Below are 22,451 nucleotides of genomic sequence, written 5' to 3' on the forward strand. Positions count from 1 at the left end.
TAAGATACTCCACAAGATCAATCCCAAGACACATAATAGTCAGATTCTCCAAGGTTGAAATGAAGGGAAAAAATGTTAAGGGCAGCCAAAGAGAGAGGCCAGGTCACCTACAAAGGGAAGCCCATCAGACTAGCAGTGGAATTCTCAGCAGAAATCCTACAAGCCAGAAAAGACTGGGGACCAATATTCAACATTCATAAAGAAAATAATTTCCAACCCCGAATTTAATATCTGGCCAAACTAAGCTTCATAAGTGAAGGAGAAATAAAATCCTTTTCAGAGAAGCAAATGCTGAGGGATTTTGTCACCACCAGGCTTGCCTTGAAAGATGTCCTGTAGGAAACAGTAGTCATGGAAAGGAAAATCTGTTAGCAGCCACTATAAAAACACACTAAAATACACAGGCCAATGACACTATGAAGCAACTACATTATCAAGTCTGCAAAATTAACCAGGCAACATCATGATGACAGGATCAAATTCACACATATCAATATTAAACTCAAAATAAATGGGCTAAATTCCTCAATTAAAAGACACACAATGGCAAACTGGACAAAAAGACAGGACTCATCAGTGTGCTGTATTCAAGAGACACTGTTGGTGAGAATGTAAATTAGGTCGTTGATTGTGGAAGAGTGTGTGGTGATTCATCAAAGATTTAGAACAGAAATACCGTTTGACCAAGAAATACCATTACTGGGTATACACCCAGAAGAATATAAATCATTCTATTATAAAGATACATTACATGCATGCATATGTTCATTGAAGCACTAATCACAATAGCAAAGGCATGAAATCAATCAAAATACCCATCAATGATAGGCTGAATAGAGAAAATGTGACACATATATACCATGGAATACAATGCAGCCATAAAAACGAATGAGATCATGTCCTTTGCAAGGACAAGAATGAAGCTGGAAGACGTTATCCCCAGCAGACTAACGCAGGAACAGAAAACCAAACCCTGCATGTTCTCACTTATAAGTGGGAGCTGAACAATAAGAACACATGGACTCAGGGAAGGGAACAACACACATGGGGGCCAGATAAGAGGATGAGGGATGCGGGAGAGCATTAAGGAAAAGAGATAATGTATGCTTGGCTTAATAACTAGGTGATGGATTGATCTGTGCAGCAAACCACCATGGCACACATTTACCTATGTAACAAACCTGCGCATCCTGCACACGTATTCCAGAACTTAAAAAAAATTTAAAATAAAATGGTAGTATGAAGTTCAACATTGAAGGATTGCAAGAGGTCAGACATTCACCTTCACTTTTAATGAGTTTGGGATTAGAAAAGGCTCATGATTGCAACTGAATTTGTAGTTTTTCCAGTTCTTCAAAATCTTCACATCACTGACTGACCGATTTAACCCCAAACTATTTCCCCTGCACAACACAGGTGCATAATTTTGCATTCAGTGCACTGTAGTGTTTCTTCAGCATCTCATACTCTGTCTGCTATTACTTTTATGTTTGTTGACTGTTATACATTCTTAAGGAGACTGTGAAATATTAGGGATCTATGGTTGAATTATTTATTCTTTCAAAGCTGTGAAAATACAATAAAGAGCACAACACATTTTGGTCACTTTATTAAATGACATTAAATAGTTTAAGTTTAAACTACTAAACAGCACTTTTAATGGTGAAAACACAGGTAGTATATTGTCATACTTGAATGCTTTTCTTTAGAAACACAATTCCAGTCCTTATATATATTACAAGACAGCCTTAAAGGAAGAAGTGACATCTTTTCTACAGTACTTAAGATACTCAATACAGAACTGAAAAGCAGTCTAACAGAAACAAAGGCAAAGAGTGGTTTTTATCTCAGCAGAAAAGTAATGGTAGATTTAAAGCAGGCAGAAAAGATAATAGGACCTAGGAACTCTATAGTTTGTTGTTCAACCTTTGGGCTCTTTCTTCGTAATGTAAATGTGCACAAAGATGATTTACTTCCTTTCACATAAACTCTGGTGTTGCGGGAAGTCAGGGACCCCGAACAGAGGGACTGGCTAAAGCCATGGCAGAAGAACATAAATTGTGAAGATTTCATGGACATTTATTTGTTCCCCAAATTAATACTTTTATAATTTCTTACGTCTGTCTTTACTGCAATCTCTGAACATAAATTGTGGAGATTTCATGGACACTTGTCGCTTCTGCAGTCAATATTCTTGTGATTTCCTATGCCTGTCTTTAATCTCTTAATCCCATCATCTTCGTAAGCTGAGGGTGTATGTCGCCTCAGGACCCTGTGATGATTGCGTTAACTGCACAAATTGTTTAAACAATATGAAATCTGGGCACCTTGAAAAAAGAACAGGATAACAGCGACGTTCAGGGAACAAGGGAGATAACCATTAGGTCTAGCTGCCTGAAAGCTGGGCGGAACAGAGCCATATTTCTCTACTTTCAAAAGCAAATAGGAGAAATATTGCTGAATTCTTTTTCTCAGCAAGGAACAGCCCTGAGAAAGAGAATGCGTTCCTAGGAGGAGGTCTCTAAAATGTCCGCTCTAGGGACGTCTGTCTTTTACGGTTGTGATAAGGGATGAAATAAGCCCCGCTCTCCTGTAGTGCTCCCAGGCTTATTAGGATGAGGAAATTCCCACCTAATAAATTTTGGTCAAACTGGTTGTCTGCTCTCAAACCCTGTCTCATGATAAGATGTTATCAATGACAATGCTTGCCCAAAGCTTCATTAGCAATTTTAATTTCACCCTGGTCCTGTGATCTTGCCCTGCCTCCATTTGCCTTGTGATATTTTATTACCTTGTGAAGCACGTGATCTCTGTGACCCACACCCTATTCGTACACTCCTTCCCCTTTTGAAAATCACTAACAAAAACTTGCTGGTTTTGTGGCTCAGGGGGCATCACGGAACCTGCCGACATGTGATGTCTCCCCCGGACACCGAGCTTTAAAATTTCTCTCTTTTATACTCTTTCCCTTTATTTCTCAGACTGGCCGACACTTAGGGAAATAGATAAGTGGCCACAAAGAATTATCGGCGGTGGGTTTCCCCCAATACTCTGACAAGTAGAGGTGCCATAAAACCTACAAAGTGCTCAAAATAGGGTTTTCCTCCTTGTTTTCTACTCATTCTTAGATTATTTGTTTTCTGTTTTTTGTTTGTTTTTTTTTTCTTAAAAGGACAAACTGAGCTGTAGCCTAGGGTTTTTGTGTGGTGGATCGATTTGTACTGTTAGTGAGCAGGACTCTACAGTGTGTCACCACTGAGTCATGTCTACCCTTGTACATGTCTCAGTTTCTCTCTCCAGAGTTCTATGAACTCTGAGAGGGCTCAAAACACTGGATGATTAGCCTGATATTTATTTCCTGGACAAGCCATTTTTATAATTAATTTTTGTTGGGGATTTTCCTACAGGGCTGCTGCATGTCACAAGGGGTCAACCCCCAGACACACCCAGGGGTGCCTTTTGGCTAGGAGGAGCAAATGCCCTTTCTCTTCAAAAAAAAGTTGAGAAAACTCAGTTTCTTATTAACCAGTGAAATCAACAATTCAGTTCCTCATGCAAATGTGCAAAGCGAATTAAGATTAATTTTGGGAGACAAAGCAATTGAGAGAATTCCTTGGAAAGCATCTCCAAACTATAATTAAAATCCTGAAACAACAACTTTCTGGGAGAAAAACCAGCTAAGATAAATCAAAGACCATCAACCAAAGAGAAGTCGGGGGCTCAGGAGGACTTACCAGTTCCACCAGATGAGAAGCTTGAAGTCATGTAGGCTTCAATGGGCCCTGCTGCTACCATGGCTCCATATTTGGGCAACTCCTTTGGGGTCCTGAGTCTTCTCTGAGGTGCCACATGTTTGATCACCAAATTATTGTCAATGCAAAGAGTAAAACTCTGTAAAATGTTTGAATAAATTTATTCTTAGCCAAATATGAGTGACCATGGCCCATGACACAGGCCCTCAGGAGGTCCTGAGAACATATGCCCAAGGTGGTTGGGGTACAGCTTGGTTTTATACATTTTAGGGAGGCATGAGATATCAATTAGATACATTTAAGAAATACATTCATTTGGTCCAAAAAGGTGGGACAACTCAAAGTGTGGGACTACAGGCTACAGGTAAATTTAGACATTTTCTGGTTGATAATTGGTTGAGTTTGCCTAAAGACTTAAAATCAATAGAAAGGAAACGTTCAGGTTAAGATAAAAGATTGTGGAGACCAAGGTTCTTTTGAAGTCTTGTAGTGATGGGCCTTAGAGAAAATAGATGACAAATGTTTCCTATTCAGACCTTTAAAAGGTGCTAGACTCTTAGTTAATCTCTTCAGGATTAGGAGAGCCTGGAAGAAAATGATCTAGCTATGTTAACAGAGATTCTTTACAGATGCAAATTTTCCGACACAAAGGACAACTTTGCAGGGCCATTTCAAAATATAGCAAAGAAACCTGTTTTGGGGTAAAATATTTTGACTTTCCTCCTTATCACATAATGGTATGCCAGAGGAGATTCTAAAGTCATGATACACAGGGTTAAAGAAAATCCATCTGATGAGAATTTACGGTTTGTAGGGCCTGGCTCCCCAGACCCCTTAGATAAGAATTTGGGCAAGATAAAGTCACCAGAACAAATTTGGGCAAGATAAAGTCATCAGAACAAATATCTACCAACCAGCCATCTAATTCACAGAAGCCACAATCTTGAGTACTGACAGTATGAGTTCTTTGACATTAAAAGACAGACATAAAGAAACTGAAAAATCCTGGATGCATACAGATGAAGTCAGTGGTTGAATGTCTGGTGTTCTTAAAGACCTTAGCACTCACCACCGCGGCAGGCCTGGATGAAGATCACCTTGGGTTTCTCCTTCAAACTTGGACCGTTCCTGGTATTCAACATTCGAAAAATTTCATTGACTTCTAATATATTTGGGAGTTACTCAGAGTACTTTTTCCTACAAAGGCCTTCCCAAATGCCATGAGACATGAACACCAGGAAAGTGCTGTCAGAGGTCCTGTGCTCTGGGCAATGAGCAAATGCCTTCAGCTCTGTAGTCATTTCCTAAAAGGCTCTATACCACTGATTTTGGACTGTGTAATTCACTATCATGGCACCTTAGAAATCAAATAAATAAATACATAAGGGATTTCTTAACGAATTTTATGATAAACAATGGAGTGACAAGAAAAATTTTAGTCTTAGTTTGGAGAAAAGGGAAGAAAGTGTTATAGGAAATCATCCAGAGATATAAAGAGAAGGACGCATTATTGAGTTAATAAAACACTCCCCAATTAAGTTATACCAGGCTTTTGCTGAATAATTCTTATGTTATAAGAGAACATGTAGCATCCGGCATCCTCCAATGACAAGTTTGGATTTTAGATTATGAAGAGATTATATTCCCTGGTCCTACAACTAAGCTTTCTAACATTATTTAAGAATATGAAAGCCATTACCATTGTCTCTGTGTATGATAAAACTTACTGAAGCAGTGACATTTTCTTTCACATCCACGCTATACCCCAGAGATTCTATCGGCATCTTCATATCTCTGAGATCAGCTTCACCTCTAACCCTCCCAGGAAGAATGGCATTCCTCATGGATAATGGGATTCTTCTCTGTCCAACTTTGTGTTCCTTACAGCATCATCTATGTGTGAAGCCATAAAAGAAGAAATGCATTCTTAGGAGGACAATCCTGATGTAGTCATTAACACCATTGAGTGAATTCTCTGCTAATGGAACACTTCCCAAGCTAGAGGAGATTTTTATTGGTGCAATCCAGGAATCTATATTCATATTCTAGCATCAGCATTTTCACAAATATTTTAGACAAAAACATAGAAAGGGGCAGTTTCAAGGCTGTGCCTAATAAAACACTCAGAAAACAATGTGTGAGATAAAATCTTTACAATATAAGTTTATTTCAAAAGATTCATACCCTAGGATAAATTTAATTGGAGTAGGACTTAATTAACTCTGTTAAATATGTCTTTAAAAGATGTATGTCTATTTATTTACTTATTAGACATGATAGTAAGCATTAGACATTGTTTTAATGACCTTTTGTGCCAACATTCAGGATTTCTTCTCAGTACATATCTATATGGGAAGGAAGAAGAAGAATAGTGAGTATATAAACTAGAATGAATATGAAATAAGACAATCAATGCTAAAATCAAGGTGCACAATAGATGACTTCATAGCACTAAACATTGCTTTCATAAACATATGAGGAAGAGTTTTCACAGAGGTTTATGTGAGAAAATCCCTGAGAATTTTATTTGATCACAAATTCCACACCATATGACAATGTGATGTATTTGATAAATAAATTAATGTAATCTTTGTCTGTTTCAAAATATAAATAAATGTACTAGATATTTGGAGATCCTTTTAGAAACTAAGCTATTAAAATGAGAAAATTATATTCAATTTGGAAATGGAATTTGAGAAACTCTTGTAAAATCAGCTAGGTAAACCAAAGCAGCATTAAGTGGGTTAATTTTGGAGAAGATAAGAGCTAATTAGAATGAATATTTTGGAGAAAACTGTAGAAATAATCATTAGGTGGAAAAAAATGCTTGTTTTTTTCATAGAGAAATCAGGAGAACAACACAAAAGACCTAAGATGGCTAGGCACTGTGGCTTAAGCCTGTAATTCCAGCATGTTGGGAGGCCGAGGCGGGTTCATCACCTGAGTTCCGGAGTTCAAGTCAGCCTGGGCAATATGGTGAAACCTTGTCTCTACTAAAAATACAAAAAAAAATTAGCTGGGTGAGGTGGCGAGCACCTATAATCCCAACTACTTGGGAGGCTAAGACAGGAGAATCACTACTTGAATTCGGGAGGCAGAGGTTGCAGTGAGGGGAGGTTGTGTCATTGCACTCCAGCCATAGGCAACTAGAGTGAAACTCTGTCTCAAAAAATAAAAAATACTTAAAGTAAGTTTTTGATTGTTTTGTAAGGAAGGAATAGGATATTTGGTTATCTGATCAGTGTCTCATCTCAGAAAATATTCATAAAATTCATAAAATTATCACCCTTAATAGATTCAGCAGGCCAGGTGAAGTGACTCACACCTGTAGTCTTAATACTTTGGGAGTCCAAGGTGGGAGGATTGTTTGAGCCTGGGAGTTTGAGACCAGCCTGGGAAACAAGCAAGTCCCTGTCTCTGCAAAAAATAAAAAGAAAAATTAGCTAGGCATAGTGGTGTGTGCCTATAGTTAGTTCCATCTACTTGGGATACTGAGGTCGAAGAATTGTTTGAGCCCAGAAAACCGAGGCCACAGTGAACTGCGTTCATGCCACTGCATTCCAGCCTAGACAACAGAGCATGACCATGTCTCAAAAAAAAAAAAAACAAACAAAACAAACAAAAAAAAATCAGTAAAATAATATCTAAACTTTGTGAAAAAAATTGCTTTCCTGGCTTCACAATTTCTTTCAAATATAAAATCTTTTTATTTTAACAGAAAGAGTCACTTTTGGAAAAAAATATTTTAGAGTTGTATCCTGTTCTAGGACAAATAAAACACTGACAATTTGGTAAGCAAGAAGCTGAACTCACAAACATAAATTTTTCTAACCAAAACCCAGCATATGTTGACTGTGTTAGGACTCAATAAAACTTAGATCATGATTTTCAGGGTAGAGCACTGAAACATTTTTAAGATCTTCCTTGTCATCTGGGACATAAGTATTTCCTTTAGTACCTTGAATATTTTATGGAATAAAAACATTTATGCCCACATTTTTGTGGCAGCGACTAGCCAGACACTCTCAGTGTCTACACTGAGACCCAACAAGACACTTTTCTGTTTCCTGGGCACTCAGCTAGTCTTTGTTGCCAATGACTCTAGTAGTTAGGCATGACCATATCACTGGTTTCTAACTAGTGGAATGCAAGCACAAGTATGGGGTAAGCCTAGAAAAATCTCCTAAAGATGATCCTCCGTATTATTTCCAGTGCCACTAACTAGATGGTTATCATCACAGTTATTTTAACATTGCCATGTTGCAGATTATCAGAGCCATAGAATAGAAGAGTTCTAAGCATCTGGGTTAGAACTTGGAGAAGAGCTGTCCACTAATCAGGAATAGCAATTTTATAATTTTCATGAATGAGAAATAAGCTTTTACCATATCTGAGCCATTATAAATGTTTGACTTTGTTAAAACAACCCACATTAACACATACAGGCCTGTGTAGTCTCATTTATATCCCTAAATTATTGGAATGTTTTAATTTTAGGATAGAGATTTTTAATTACATTTTCACTTAAGATTTATGTATTCATGTGAGTGCAATAAAAACGGGAATGCTGTCTTGTTCATTTTTCTCTATCCAGTCCATAGAACATGGTATTGAATACAGTTGGCATGTGATCAATATTTTTCTAGTGGGCTAGTAGCAATAATTCTAATGAAATTATTTAGTGAAGTGTTCTTTTAACAAATATTTATCAAATGCGCAATACGAGGCAACCAACCATTAAATGAGATCATACTTAGGAATAAGTCAGACATTTTGAAATTTTATCTCAAAGCTTAAAGTCCAATGGAGAAAATTGAATTTATTTTTTAAATTACCAAAACATTTGATAAGAGTTATGGCTAAAGAATTACAGGGAACTTTAGGAAAAGGGGTTCTGAAGCATATTAGTAGAAGTGGAGAGACAGATTCAAATTTGAACAGTAGATCCATAAGCCTGACAATGGCTTGAATGTTGGAGGTGAGTTAGAAGAAAGAGCTCAAGATGAGTTTCAGGTTTCTGGTTTGAATAATTGGTGATGGTGACATCATTAACCAGGATAGGAGAAACTGAAAGAGAAGCAGCATTGGGGAAGAATGGCATGTGCAGCTGTGGGAAGGTTCAGGCAAAGGCGTCTCTGTGAGATGTGAGTGAATATGTTCGGTAGTCACTTGAATTATGAAGTCTGCCACTTAAATGGGTAAGCAGGATTTAATACACAAATTCAAATTTGTTTATACAGACATATACACAGGGATAGTGAAACTGTGAGAATAGCCTCTGTGGAAGCAGACTAGATTAAGAAGAGAAAAAAGTATATGATCAATCTATGAGAATTACCTATTACTCTCTCATCCTGGGTTTACCATATGTATTTAATATCAAGGAAGATGGGATTCAAAGAATGCTATTTCTTACCTGGGAAGGGAGAAAACACTTCTTAAGAATCTTGTATACTAAGGTCATTTCCAAAGAGTGGGCCTAAAGAAAGATTGACATTTAAATAGTCGCTTATCATCTCTGAAGAACTTTACTCCAATGTGTTGGATACTCTTCACTGATTTTTTTTTCCATATGCCTGACTGATTGATAATAAATCCTGTTCAAGATGTGTCATTTGAAACCACGCACATCACTTGGGAAACAAGAGGCTCTTCACATGAATGACTAGACAGTTATTTAACAACTAAGGCAGAATAGATGAGTATCTGTGAGTGACACCTTTGATCTCTGCTTTGTATGGTGAAAGTGGAATCAGGACATCATCAGATATGGAATCAGTAATTCTCTTGACATGTGTATGTCAAGGTGGCCCCTGAGGCAACACAGGTGTCTGAAAGTAAAGTTGCCTAACTCAGTGCTGACTTTGGCTTTGAAGAAAACTATGAGGGGGAGAAGGCGTCTGTGTTTGGACCCCTAGTTTTGCTAAGATTTGTCACAGCAAAGGGGTTAGGTGAACAATCGGCCAAACCAGGAGGAATGAACCCAAGTTCCAAGCTTGAGATGAATCAGTGACATCTCAGAGGAATCCATTTAGAACTTGGGAGGAATGGGGGTCAGAGACATGCTGGAACTCACAAGTTCTTTTAATCTCCTTAAATTGAAGGAGAAGGTTAATAAGAATGTGTTCTTCATCCTAGAATGATAGATATTTGTGCAAAGTCAATAATATTCCCTTAACATGTTTCTGAAATTTTTTCAAATTTATTTCTTACTGATATTAATAATCTCCCCTCTAGTGAACTAGTGAAATTTCCATGGTCCAGAGGGACTCATGACACATATGTTAGATCATTTTATAAGTTGAATGTTGCGATGTACATGAAGGTTACAGGCAAATACACTGTCAACTTTACTATGTGAATTTCTTGTCCCAACCATTATCTATTCTCTATACTATGTCCTCTATTCTCTACCTATATCTCTATGCCCTATACTATAACACTGCGAGCAAAGTGGAAAAAAAATAATAATAATAATATGGAGTTAACATTTATTACTCAGTTCTTTTAGGGCTATCATTATCACTCATGGTTTGCAATATTGTACTAGCACTTAACCTGTCCCCTTATATCCACTCTTGCTGGGCTATAGTCCATTCCCCACAGAGCTCCCAGAGTGATTCTTTAAAAATGAAAATTTTATCACTTCATTGCTTACAGCCCTCCAGAATTTCTTATTACTATTAGTATGAAGGAACATACAAGGCCTCAGATATTCTGGTCCCTCCCTCACCCCCCAGCTTCCCTGTTGGCATCTCTCCTGACGCTGTGTTCCAGCTACTAAGCCCTCTCTCTGAAGCTCTGTTTTGTCTGCAAGTTCCCCATACACACTGCTTCTCTTGTCTAGAATGTTCCTCTTTTACCCTTGATTTGCACTCCTTTGTTTTTCAAATGTGAGCATAAATGTTTCTTTAAAGGTTTTTATCACAGTGGACAAATCATTATTTATTCCTCCTACATTGTGCCTGCATTTTTTCTCTCAATTAATGTCTGCCTTTATGGCCTGACTGTAAATACCATAAGGTTTAGTAATCATGTCTCCTTTAATTGTGCATCATATGTCCTGCATCTAGCCTAGTCTTAGCACACAACTACATGTACAAAACGAAAAATAAGAAAAGGAATTTGCATATTAGACTGTATTTCCGCAACTAAACTGAACAATCCTTCAGAATATGTATCAGGCTTCATATGCAGTTTTAACTTCCTTTAACAGCTATAAGTATAGAACTCTTCTTTCAGATAAGTTCTAGAAAATATATGATGGGTAATAAGACAGAGGATAACTGGGGAAGCTATCTGAGTAGGGAACTAGAAGAAATATGTTTAGCCAGAGCAGAGAACAAATGCAAAGTTTTGCTGTGTATGTAATTATTTTGTTTAGTTTTCATCAAGCAACTAAGCAGATAGTGATGCCATCATCAAACTGGGAAAGAATGGGCTTAATAAGCTTGTTTTGGAAGGACTCAGAGAAAGAAAAAGTAATGAGAAATCAGAAATTTTATTTTAAATTCCTTAAATTTGAGCTACCAATTAGATATGCAAGGAGACAGGTACAGTAGAAAATTTTATGTATGAAACAGGAACTTGATTTTTATAGGGTTCTATATAGTCTCATGGTTCTTGTGAAGGGTCAAAGAACTTAGACTAATACTAGACACCCAACAAGTCTTTGATGTTAAAGTGGTTTAAGTAGCCTAGAAAATGCTGTTATTAGTAATTGACTAGAATAGTTCTAAGGAAAAAAAGGAGTACTCAAACTATAAACACAGAAATTATATTACTTGATTTCTTTTTTACATGAATAAAGGACACCTTTATTTTCACCTTTTGAAAATATTTGGGTAGCTAAAACATAAATTCTACTCTTTATGCCTTTCAAGGAAGTATATAACATAGATAAGAGTACTAGTTTCCGTAAGAAATTTATTAGTGAGCAAATGGCACATATAAGATGCGTTTTGTATGTGTCCCCAAACATGTGACCATTACTTGGTTTATTTTACACCTATATAGTTTGAAATATTCAACATTTATTGCACCTATTGTATTGAATTTAAAAAAGAGTATGTGCCACTCTACTCTTTTTAAAGAGCACTTACATAAATTTAAACGTATCTAATTTTTCCATTATTTCCCCCATAGTGCACAAAATTTAACTAAAAAATATTTGTTTTTATTAAAGTTATTCTGAGCCAAATCAGAAAAAAAGCCAAAGGATGCAAAATACATATTTTTGCTTGTCTTGTTTTAATTTTTGCATCATTTTTTTCCTGTAATTACATTCAACACTTATAAAATGGTTTTGTGGGAACTAATTCCATCATGAAAACTTTGTAAGTATGCCATGCTCCACACTTCCATTTAGGGTTTCGTTCTTTATAAAAAGTGTATGGCCTTAAAGTGCAAAAATACAGAGCTATTTATAGGATACTTAATATCCCAAACAAGTTAAACTATATGTAAGACTAATTAGAGTCTTTGGCAGAAACCAATATTTGTGTCTTAGACTCCAGAAACATCTGTCTCAGCCTTGTTCAGTGCCAAGGAAAAATTCAACATACTGTTATTGACCCATAAATTCTACATCAAAATGAACTATGATTCTCTCACAGATTTAGAAGCCTCAAAAATTACATCTCATAATTTGCATATCAGTAGTATATGCAAAAATATGTATTTTGCATCCTTTGGCTTTTTTTCTGATTTGGCTCAGAATAACTTTAATAAAAACAAATATTTTTTAGTTAAATTTTGTGCACTATGGGGGGAATAATGGAAAAATTAGATACATTTAAATTTATGTAAGTGCTCTTTAAATTTATGTAAGTGCTCAGTTACTGCCACAATACTGCCGTATAACAAATGATCTCAAAATTTCAGTGACAAATTTCACTAAGCTCATTTTGCACCTGTGGGTATACAATTCAGCTGCAGGAACCTCTTACTTCCCTTGTGGGTCATCTCAGTGCGTCTTTTCCATAATTCTCATCCTCCATTAGGTCTGGTAGGTTTCTGTCATAGCAACTGCAGAAGCTGAGATGACAAGCCTAATCAGTTAAAGATATTTGAAGCCTCTGCTTGGATTAATAAATTGGTCATTTCAACTGCAAAGAAGTTGCTATGGAAGATGTAAAACATGTTACTCAGGACAATTTACTAATCCTCTATGTCCTGAAGATTTCTCTAATGAATTGAATCCAAATATTTCCCTCCATTTGATCTCCTGTAGCAAATATTGATTAAGCCATTAATAAAATGATGCTTTATATTCTTTCCTATACGGTAGATACTTTCTGACATGCAATTTTTTTCTGAAGTTCAAAAGCACTATGAAAGCATGTACTAGAGATTTTTGTCAATTTGTATAACAGATGTTCAGCACAATGCCTTAAATAAATTATTGTTTTTAATAATGGACACAATATAGAGGGTAAAAAAGCATTTTTTAAAAAAAGAATCAGACAATTTTGGTTTGAGTTCTATTTATCAGTAGGATATCAATCAAAATACATAGGCTGCAAATATCACCAGGTTTACTATTAACTTTCTGCCTAATGTAGTCAACAGGGAGCTCTGATCATTGTGGCTTTTTAGAGAATTGGAATGATGGAAGATCCGTTTTGACACATGGCTTTACCATGGCAGAGAAATGGTAAATAACAAATGGTGTTCTGGTTTCCAACCCATTATCTCAAATGGAAGCTCACATACTACCTCTGCTTATGTGGCATTAGTGAAAGTAAGTTATGTAGCTACAGCAACCTTGAAAGGGGATGGGTACAATCCTACCACATTCCAAGAGGCAGGCCCATGAGATGAGTACCTTTATTTCTCCTGTTTTATGGAAGAAAATAAGACTTCAGGCTGTAGAATAACCTCTGAAATCACACAACTGGAAAGTACCCAAGCTGGAATTTTCATCAATGTATCTAAGGAATGAAAACCTATGCTTTTTGGCACAGCATTTCTTTACCTTTTCATGTGAAGTAGGCTTTACAGTAGATGCTATGTGCTATTGTCTGAATCTTTATTTTCCCTCTAAAATTCATATAGTTAAAATCCTAACCCCCAAGGTTATGGCATTTGGAGGTGGGGCCTTTGGGAGGTGATTAGGTTATGAAAGCAGAGCCTTCATAACTAGAATAAGTGCTTTTATAAAAGAGACCCCAGAGAGGTAGCTCTTTACTACTACCATGTGAGGACAAAGTTATAAGATGCCGTACAGAAATTAGAAAGTGGGCCCTCACCAGATCTAGATCTTCCAATGCCTTGATCCTGGACTTCCCAGCCTCTAGAACTGTGAGAAATAAATTTCAATCATTTATAAGCTACTCAGTTTATGGCATTTTGTTCCAGCTGTCCAGATGGAATAAAATAGTAGGTACTAACAAATACTAGCTCTTGTTATCCTCAACCCTTGTATTTTCTACTGATGATAGTGATAATTAAGAATGTTAAGAATTAAATAACTATACAAAACAAAACACAAAAGAAAGAGAAAATTTTATCTTCTTAGGCCAATGTGTGTTAATCTCTACCTAAAAGAAGCTTGGTAGACTGTCTTTTTGGAGATATTGCTTGTTAGTAATGAATATACTATAGTCCATAATGTAAGGTATGCCCGTTATCAGTGGAGATTTTAACATGCTTAAGAAACCATTATAGAAGTCCAAAATATTAATTTAGTTTTGAGAAATATAACTTTTATAAGAAATAGAATATTTGCATTAATATAGTAAGAGTATTTTCTTTCAGCAACCTGGCTAAAGTATAATCAGAAGAATGCTAAGTGGACATAGAATCAAATGAGGGGGGAATGAGATAAATCAATTTGTAATATCATCAAGCTAATAACTCCAACTTAAAGGAAATACTTCTGCTTATGGATGAAAGTATCAAAGTCCATTGATTACGCAACCCTTTGCATACTTTCACCATCACTAAATGCTTTGTTATCATTTGGCCAAGGCTCCCTCCCACAAAATGAAGAGGAATGGGTACTGTCACCCCTGCCTCTGTGACTCTTTTTTCTTATTTCAATGTATGTCTAGACATAGACTTTCCTCGAATGTGTGCTTATGTTCCTTCAGTTTGCCAAGTCTCTTAGACTTCAGACTTGTTATTAATATAACATTTCATACCTTTGCACTATCATATTTATTGATTTCATATTTAAATTTCAGAATAAAGTAATTTTCCACTGTTTTCAGACTTATTAGGATAATCTCATATATGATAAGAATAACAATGATGATGATACAGAACCAAGTTTAAATATTACTCCAGAATTACTTCCAGGGGCTTGCAATGTCAGTGGATGAAATATGTGTCAAAAATTGGAGTAAAATAATGTTTTTCCTAATTAATAAGTGCATATTCTTTTTACTTTAAAATTTCCTGTATAGATCATTTCAAAGGTGGTTTCCCAAACTCAGTGAGAAATCACAGTACCTGCTTTTAACTTCTTATTGCTGAAAGAGGCATTGAAGAGGGTCAGAGAGACAGTCTTGAATGGTAGACACCAATCTTCCCCTATCCCCCGGCAGAGGCCATGCAGCAGTATGGAAAGTCGGTGCGTTGGAGGAGGGAGAGTACAGCATCTGAGGGACATTACATTGAACTCAATGTTGCATGTCATAGTTGAGAACAAAGCTGTGATGGGCTCAGCCAGTGCCTGTGCATGGTGGGAGCATTTGAACCAGCCCTAGCCAGAGAGGAATTGTCTATCCCAGTGGTTGAAACTTGAGTTGCTCAGCAAGCCTCATCACTGCTAGCCAAAGTGCTCTGGGGTCCTTGGTAGACTTGAAAGGCAGTCTAGGATTCAAGAACTACAATTACTAGGGAACTCCTTGTGCTGGGCTGGGCTCAGAGTCATTAACCTGGAAAGTTACTAGCCAGGTGGCTAAGGGGGTGTTTGTCTCACCTCCCCGCAAACCCCAGGATGCACAGCTCACAGCAATGAAAGTGCTTTCTTTTTTCTGCTTAAGAAAAGGAGAGAGAAGAATAAAGAAGACTTTGTATTGCATCTTGGATATTAGCTCACCCACAGTAGGATAGGGCACCTAGTAAAGATGTGAGATACCCATCCCAGGCCCTGGCTCTCAGATGACATTTCTAGACACACCCTAGCCAATCGGGAACCCAGTGCCATAAAGGGAAGGACCCAGTCCTGGCAGAATTCGTCACCTGCTGACTAAAGAGTCTTTGTGTCCTTAATAATCAATACTCAGGTAGTATGCAATGCGCCCTGGGCTCTAAGATGTCCTGAATTCAGCTGTGATCCAACACATTCCCAGCTGTGGTGACTATGCTGAAAGACTCCTACAGTTTGATGAAAGCAGGGGAGAAAGTAAAGGGGACTTTGCCTTGCACTTTAGGTACCAGCTTGGCCACAGTGGGGTAGAGCAATAATCAAGATCTTAGGGTATCTGAGTCTAGGCCTAGGCTCTTGGATAGCATTTCTGAACCTGTCATGAGCCACAGGGGAGCCCACTGCCCTGAAGGGTGAGTCTCAGGCCTGGTAGCATTAATCACAAACTGACAGATGAGCCCTGGGGCTTTAAGTGAACATCAGTGGTGGCCTGGTAGAATGCCCCATGGGCCTGTGGTGGTGGTGGCCACAGGGAAAGTCTCCTCTGCCTGTGGGAAGGGAAGGGACAAGCAGGAAGGACTTTGTATTGTGGTTTAAATGCCAGCTTAGCTACAGTAGAATAGAACAACAGGCAAATTACTAAGATTTTTTTACTCCAATTCCTGGCTCCCAAATGGCATTTCTGGGCCTATAGAGAACCTGGGGGAGCTCACCACCTTGAATGGAAGAACACAAACCTGTCTGGCTTTGCCACCTGCTGATCACAGAGCCCTAGGGCCTTGAGTGAACAGAAGTTGTAGCCAGTTAGTGATTACAGAGCATCTTGGGAGAGACCCAGTGCTGTGCTGGCTTCAGGTCTGAAATAGTGGTGGTGGTGACAGGGGTGCTTTTGTCTCTCCACCCCAGTTCCAGATGGCTCAGCACAGAAAGAGAGACTCTTTCTTTTGTTTGGGACAAAATAAGAAAAAAGAACAAGAGCCCGTCTGATAATCTAGAAAATTCTTCCAAAATTCTATGTCTGTAACTGTCCAGAGAATTCAAAATAGCTGTTTTAATGAAACTCAAAGAAATTCAAGATAGCACAGTGAAGGAACTCAAAATTCTATCAGGTAAATTCAACAAAGAGATTGAAATAATTAGAATGAATCAAGCAGAAACTCTGGAGTTGAACAATATAATTGATATACTAAAGAATGCGTCAGAGTCCCTTAATAGTAGAATTGATCAAGCAGAATAAAGAATTAATGAGCTTGAAGACAGTTTATTTGAAAGTATACAGCCACAGGAGACGGAGGAAGAAAAAAAACAATAAAGCATGACTACAAGATCTAGAAAAGAGGCTCAAAGGGATAAATCCAAAAGTTATTGGCATTAAAGATGAAGTAGAGAAAGAGATAGGGATAGAAAGTTTATTTCAAAGGAGTAATATCTTTTTTTTTGCTTTTTTTATTATTATTGTACTTTAAGTTTTAGGGTACATGTGCACAATGTGCAGGTTAGTTACATATGCATACATGTGCCATGTTGGTGTGCTGCACCCATTAACTCGTCATTAGCATTAGGGATATCTCCTAATGCTATCCCTTCCCCCTCCCCTCACCCCACAACAGTCCCCAGAGTGTGATGTTCCCCTTCCTGTGTCCATGTGTTCTCATTGTTCAATTCCCATCTATGAGTGAGAACATGCGGTGTTTGTTTTTTTGTCCTTGTGATAGTTTACTGAGAATGATGATTTCCAATTTCATCCATCTCCCTACAAAGGACATGAACTCATCATTTTTTATGGCTGCATGGTATTCCATGGTGTATAAGTGCCACATTTTCTTAATCCAGTCTATCACTGTTGGACACTTGGGTTGGTTCCAAGTCTTTGCTATTGTGAATACTGCTGCAATAAACATACATGTGCATGTGTCTTTATAGCAGCATGATTTATAGTCCTTTGGGTATATACCCAGTAATGGGATGGCTGGGTCAAATGGTATTTCCAGTTCTAGATCCCTGAGGAATCGCCACACTGACTTCCACAATGGTTGAACTAGTTTACAGTCCCGCCAACAGTGTAAACTTCCCAAGCCTAGAGAAAAATATCAACCTTCAAGTACAAGAAAGTTATAGAACACCAAGCAGATTTAACCCAAAGAAGACTACCTCAAGACATCTGATAATCAAACTTCCAAAGGTCAAAGATAAAGACAGATTTCTAAAAGCAGCGAGAGAAAGAAACATATAACATACTCCAATACATCTAACAGCAGACTTTTCAGTGGAAACCTTACAGGCCAGAAGAGAGTGGCATGACATAATTAAAATGCCAAAGGAAAAAACTTTGACCCTAAAAAAGCATATCCAATGAAAATGTCCTTCAAGCAAAAAAGATGAATAAAAACTTTCCCAGACAAACAAAAAAAAGCTGAGGGCTTTTATCAACGCCAGACATGTTCTACAAGAAATGCTAAACCAAATTCTTCAGTCTGAAAAACAGGACTTAAATGAGCAAGAAAGAATCATCTGAAGATACAAAACTCACTGGTAATAGTAAGAGCACAGAAAAACATGGAATATTATAATGCTGTAATTGTGATGTGTAAACATCTCTTAATTAGAAAGAGTAAACCAATCAAAAATAATAACTATAACTACTTTTCAAGATGCAGACAGTACACGAAGACATCAAGAGAAACAATAAAAAGTTAAAAATTGAGTTGATGCAACTAAAGTATACAGTTTTTATTAGTTTTCTTTTCCCATGGTTGTTTGTTTATGCAATCAGTATTTAGCTGCTATCAGTTTAAAATAATGAGTTATAAGATAGTATTTGCAGACCTCATGGCATCCATACAATGGATACACAAAAAGTAAAAAGCAAAAAATTGAATCATACTACAAGAGAAAATCACCTTTGCTAAAAGCAAGACAGAAAGAAAGGAAAAAAGGAAGATAGGACCATAAAACAAGCAAACAACAAATAACAAAATGGCAGGAGTAATAAAATAAAAGGCATTAAATTAAAAAGAAAGAAGTCAAATTATCTTTGTCTGCAGATTATATTTTCTTCTTATTTGGAAATCGTAAAGACTCCACCGGAAAACTATTAGAACAGATAAACAAATTTGGTAAAGTTATAGGAGATAAAATCAATATACAAAAATCTGTAGCATTTCTACATGCCAACGCTAAACAATTCGAAAAAGAAATTTAAAAAGTAATCCCATTTATAGCAGCCGTAAATAAATGCCTAGGATTTAACTTTGCCAAACAAGGGAAAGACATCTACAATGAAAACTATAATACACTGATGAAAGAAATTGAAGAGGACACAAAAAATAAAATGATATTCCATGCTCATGAATGGAAATATCTAATATTGTTAAAATGTACAAACTACCCAAAGCAACCTACAGACTGAATGCCATCTCTGTCCAAATGCCATCTCTGTCCAATAAAAAGAATGCCCAACAACATTCTTTACAGAAATAGATGAAATAAGTCTAAAATTTATATTGAACTGCAAAAGACTCAGAATAGATAAAGGTATCCTGAGCAAAAGGAACAAAACTAGAGGAATCACATTACATAATTTCAAATTATACTACAGAACTATAATAATTAAAACAGCATGGTACTGGCATAAAAACAGATGCATAGACCAATGGAACAAAATAGAGAACACAGAAACAAATTTACACACCTACAGTGAGCTCATTTTTGACAAAGGTGTCAAGAATATACCCTGGGGAAAAGATAGCCTTTTCAATAAATGGTGCTGGGAAAACAGGATATCCATTTGCAGAAGAATGAAACTATAATCTTATCTCTTGCCACATACAAAAAAAAGTCAAAACAGATGAAAGATTTAAATCTAAGACCTCAAAATTATGAAACTACTAAGATAAAACATTAGGGAAACTATTAGAACATTGGTGTGGGCAAAATTTTTTTGAGTAATACCCCACAAGCACAAGAAACAAAAGCAAAAATGGACAAATAGAATCATATCATGTTAAAAAGCATCTGTGGAATAAAGAAAATAATCAAGGTGAAAGACAACCAACAGCATGGGAGAAGATATTTGCAAACTCTCCAAATGAAAAGGAATTAATAACCAAAATTTATAAGGAGCTGAAACAACTCTATAGGAAAAAAATCTAATGATCTGATTTAAAAATGGGTAAAAGAAAAAAATAAAAATGGGTAAAAGATTTGGATAGATATTTCTCAAAAGAAAACATAAAAATAACAAACAGACTTATGAAAAGCACCATTGATCATCAGAGAAATGCAAATCAAAACTCCAATGATACATCATCCCACCCCAATTAAAATGACTTTTATCCAAATGATAGGCAATAACCAGTGCTGGTGAGGATGCAGAGAAAAGGAAACCTTCATACACTGTTGGGAATGTAAATTAGTACAACCACTATGAAGAACAGTTTGGAGCCTTCTCAAAAAAACTAAAGATAAAGCTACCATATAATCCAGCAATTCCACTTCGGGGTATGTAGCCAGAAGAAAGAAAATCAGTATATTGAAGAGACATCTGCACTCCCATATTTTTTTGCAGCACTGTTTACGTCAGCTAAGATTTGGAAGCAATCTAAGTGTCCATCAACAGATGAATGGATAAAAAAAATATGGTACATATACACAATGCAGTATTATTCAGCCATAAGAAAGACTGAGATTCTGTCATTTGCAACAACACGGATGGAATGGGAGATCATTACATTAAGCAAAATAAGCCAGCCACAGAAAGACAAATATCACATGTTTTCATGTATTTGTGGAATCTAAAAATAAAAACAATTGAACTTATGAGCATAGAGAGTAGAAAGTTGATTACCAGAAGCTGGAAGGGTAGTGGAGGGTTGCAGAAGGAGGTGGGAATGGTTAATAGGTACAAAAAGTTAGTTAGAATGAATGAATAAGACCTAGTATTTGACAGCACAGCAGGTGACTATAGTCAAAATAATGTAATTGCACATTAAAAAATAACTAAAAGGGGATAATTTGATTATAACACAAAGGGTAAATGCTTGAGGGTATAAATATCCTATTTTTTCATGATGTGGTTATTATACGTTGCATGCCTGTATCAATATATCCCATGTATCTCATAAGTGCATTCATTATTTGTGATAACACCAAAATTAAAAGTTAAAAAGCATCTCATACTTTTCTCTGTTGTTATACATATTCTCCAACTAAAAATAATGGTGGGATTATGGATCAAAAGATTACAAGGCAAAAGATTACAGGTACCATGTCTTTAAAACTTTCAAAATATGTGTAAATACTTGCTAATATGAGTATATGTCAACACTATTTACTTCTTTCACTGGATGTTAGGGAAACAAGGAACAGGGTGGATCTTTCTTCTGAGTAAAGGAAAATAGTTTCACTAAATTCTTGTCTTTATTTCAGAAAATGCCTGCCCTTCAAGGCAGATGAGAGAGTATTTTTTTAATATATTTTAAGTCTAATTTTCCCCTTTTAAGTCAAATTCTTCTTTTCTCTTTGGGTGACATTACTGATTATTATTATCTCCAATGGAAGATAGCTACATATATGAATGGAGGGAAAGAGAAGTCGTTTGGAAATGAAAGACTAACAGAAAAAGAACTTATATATTATTTGAACCCAATTCATTTTTACTTTGATTCCTAGTTATGAATTCTAATTCTACCCAACCTTAGTTTTAAGAGTCTTGGCAAAGAATTGTAACACAGGCAATTCTGGCTTCCTGTATGCCATTCAACCTGCTGTCCATTCTGCAAGCCATCTTTCTTAATTATAAATCCGACTATAAATAATGCCCCTGTTTAATAATATTCTAAAATAATTTACACTGTCCCCAGGACAAATAATTACTCCTATATATTTCTTCAGTACATCTAATCTTTTCAAACCATACTTCAACTTTTACATTGCAACCATACAATTTTTTTAATTCCCAAATGTGTCTTATCGTTTTGCACTCTCAATTTTGGTACGTGATTTTTCCTCCCCCTTCTAAAATTCTCTTTTTGATATAACAAATTTATCATAATGAAAGCATGCACACTTACATGCAAACATAAGTCTCTGTGTTCTGTTTTCCTGTCAATTTTTAACACCGTTAATAATTCAAATTAAACTCCTATTTTTCATTGTACCACCACTAGTCTCTAAATTGCTGGGAGTTCTCACTCCACTGATGCCTGCACAACCCTGGAAGTATAAATTTGGAAGGTGAGGGGAAAGAGGCTGACTTAAGGCTGCCAGTGATACTCCCTTCACTGTTTCGAAAAGTCACATAAGTGATCGCTTTTCTTCTGTCTCCAGTTCTGTTCATGTGTCAATTGGGGTATTGTTTATCTATCACACTCACTTGGGTTTTTTTGTTTGTTAAATGTACAAAAGACTGATACTTAAATCACTTTTGAATAATAAATATAGGTTTGCCACTAAAATTAAACAATAGAAAAGTTTGTAAAGTGGAAAGGGATTATCCACACTCTTTAATTTGACACAAGGTAACCCCAATTATATGTTTAGCTTGCATCTTTCTGAATTTTTTCTATGCTTTTGTAAAACACTTAATACATTACCGATTTTATTGA

The 22,451-nt window shown here is 36.4% G+C and overlaps 1 long non-coding RNA gene across 3 annotated transcripts in view; it reads left to right on the forward strand.

The window, feature by feature from the left end:
- LOC134740278 (uncharacterized) overlaps window positions 1-22,451 on the forward strand; it is a 69,901-nt gene that overhangs the window by 9,099 nt on the left and 38,351 nt on the right. The gene's annotated exons all lie outside the window — the stretch shown is intronic.

Source organism: Pongo pygmaeus, chromosome 9 (genome assembly GCF_028885625.2).
Source record: "Pongo pygmaeus isolate AG05252 chromosome 9, NHGRI_mPonPyg2-v2.0_pri, whole genome shotgun sequence".
In the NCBI taxonomy this organism is placed as follows: domain Eukaryota; kingdom Metazoa; phylum Chordata; class Mammalia; order Primates; family Hominidae; genus Pongo; species Pongo pygmaeus.